This window comes from Arachis ipaensis, chromosome B02, assembly GCF_000816755.2.
Source record: "Arachis ipaensis cultivar K30076 chromosome B02, Araip1.1, whole genome shotgun sequence".
NCBI classification, from domain to species: domain Eukaryota; kingdom Viridiplantae; phylum Streptophyta; class Magnoliopsida; order Fabales; family Fabaceae; genus Arachis; species Arachis ipaensis.
In genome coordinates, this window is record NC_029786.2 from 85,708,714 (window position 1) to 85,711,736 (window position 3,023).

Consider the following 3,023-nt stretch of genomic DNA (forward strand, 5'->3'; position numbering starts at 1 on the left):
TCAGCAGTGAATATAAACTTTTAATTGACAAAATTTCTGAAGCTTGTTATCGTCGGATTTTTTTCCTGGTAAATCCAATGGTAATATATTATTTATTTATAAGTAAATTAATAGTTATTGGCAGATTCAACCGACAGTAAATCTGACGGTAAACTTAAATTTTAATTTTTTAAAAAAATTTATTTGAAAATTTAATATATAATTTTAAATATTTAAATCTAATAATTTCTAAACTAACAATTTAATAATTTTTAGTTAAAAATTCACAAACAAATTTAAATATCAAAGTTTATTATTAAAACAAAAAAAAGAGAATTTAATTAAGTAGAAAAATCATATTTAAAATGCACCAAACCCTCAATTACAAAAATTGAACAATATTAAATTAAAAATCGAAAAAGCAATATTGATGAGTATTAGAGATTAGGCTATATTAATACTATATATTACATAAACAGTCAACCGTACCAAACTATTTATGATATTAAAAATTAGCTAATTTATCGTCCACAATATCAACCATACATTGTCATAAATTAAGCCAATACAATAACCAAATCAAACACCAATTTATAACCAATAAAAATTTTATTATCAACTATTATTAATATTAATCATCTAATCATCTGAGACAATTTTAAAAGTTAAAAAATAAATAAATTTTTTTTGTTACACAAAACTCAGTCCTGATTCTTCTATTAAGTTTGATAGAACTTAAAATAAAAAATCTGCACTGTCATCATTAACAATAAGTCATAAGTTCACAAACCATACATGAACCAAAATTAAATAAACACCAAAAACACCCAAACCATAAACATTTTGTAGATCTATTCACTAAATCTAAAATCCAAAACATCAGCCAAATACAACCATATACAAAATCAATCAATCAGCCATATCAAACATTAATTGACATTCAGTCATTATTAATCCAGAAATATAATTTAAACCAAAAACATAACTTAAATCAATAATTAACTCGGACAATAAACAAGTTAAAATTAACTCTGATAATTAATAACAATCAATTAGTTAACTCAAAAAATAATTAACTCAAATAATAATAAACTTAGAAAATTAATAACAATAACAATAAGTCAATAATTAACACAGAAAATAAACAAATTAATATTAACTAAGACAATTAACAATAATTAACTAATTAAGAACAAAAAATAGAACAATGCAATTGGGGATATTACATTTGCAGAACAGTAAACAAAAATCAAACAATAAATAGAAATCAGAATAATAAATACAAAATCATCAAAATAAAATTCAAAATCAAAATCATAAACAAAATTTTAAATATAGAATAATCAAAATAAAATTTTAAAAAATACTAAATCAACACAAAATTAAAAAATCCTAAATCTAAACTAATACATGAACTAAATCTAAAAAACAGTTAAATCTCTAATACAAACATCCTAATTACAAATTTTCTAATACATACAAATTTAAAATTAGATAAATTAGGATTTAGAATTTTTTTAAATAAATTAAAAAAAAATAGGAACAAGGAGAATGGCAAATACCTGAAGGAAGGAGGGAGGCAGCTCCGGTGACACAAGGAGCAACAGCGACAACGATAGCAGCAATGGCAGCGGCAGTAGTGGTGGAGCGACAAAGACGGCGATGATAGAGTGACCAACGCAACGTAAGGAGTCCACGCAGTCATTGAACGCTGTTGGTGGTGACCGACGGTGGTGGAGGGGCTACCAGAGGTGGTTTGTGGGAAGAGAAAGGGAGGGAGAGAAAGAGAATGGAGAAGGTTAGAGCGAGAGGGAGTAGTTCAGAATAATGAGAGGGAGAAGGTTCTCGAATTTAGGACACGATTACTGTCGGATTTACCAACGAATAAATTTGACGGTAACGCTTTGCGAATGACCAAAACACATCGTTTCACTAATTCGGATTACCATTGAATTTATCTGACGGTAAATCCGACGGTAATAATCGTGCCAAAATTTTTTTTCCCTTCAATTATTTCCGGCGAATTTACCGTCGGAAAGCCAAATCCGATGGCAAATTTTTTACCCGACAAATTTATTGTCAAATTCGTAGGTAAATCCGTCGATAAACCCACCGCTAACATCCGACATTAAATTTGACGGTGTTCATTATTTTTCTTGTAGTGGGAGAAGAAGACATATATTCAATTATGCTCAATTCCTGATTTGCAATGCAGCGGATGAAGACATTCTCCACATGCTTAGAGATTGTCCGTTTGCCAAAGCAATCTGAAACTTCTTCAAGGCTCACAACATTATTACAGATTTCTTCAACCTGACTATTAGAAACTAACTCTTTGCCAATTATATAATGCAACCGATTGGTCTTGTATTTTTGGAGTGGCAAGCTCATCTCTTTTGTTCTTCCATAATAAACATATTTTTGAAGGTAAGAGGATGCACTCAACAACAGCTTTTGAAGTTATTAAATTTTGTGAAAAAGAAATGTTGGGTGTTATGAGAAAAAGCTCCCAACTAAAGAGGAATCATATTGTAGCTATAAGCATGATAAAATGGTATTCCTCTGTAAAGAATTGCATGAAGTTGAATTCTTTTTCAATCAAGAAAATAATGCAATTTGTGGAAGAGTGTTTTGCAACTACCTTGGCAGATTTGTTGTTGGCTTCTCTTGCAATTTAGGTATCTGCTCCATCACACAAGCTGAGCTCTAGAGCATTGTGAAGAGTTTGTAAATTGCAGTAGCAAATCAATTCTCTCATGTTCTCATCGAATTTGATTCGGTCACGGCTATTAATTTTATAAGAAATGGTTGTACTAATTCTCATCTTTGTAAATATCTCTTTGATGATATAAAATTGTTAAGTAGCCACGTTCATAAGGTTGAATGAAAGCATATTCTAAAAGAAGCTAATACCGTAGTTGACATTTTTACCAAGAAAGGACAACATCTTCTTCTTGATTTTTATCTCTTTGATGTTTCGCCTCCTGACATTAAGAGTTCTCTTCTTTTAGATAATTATAGTTTCCTAGGACCGAGAAGTTTTT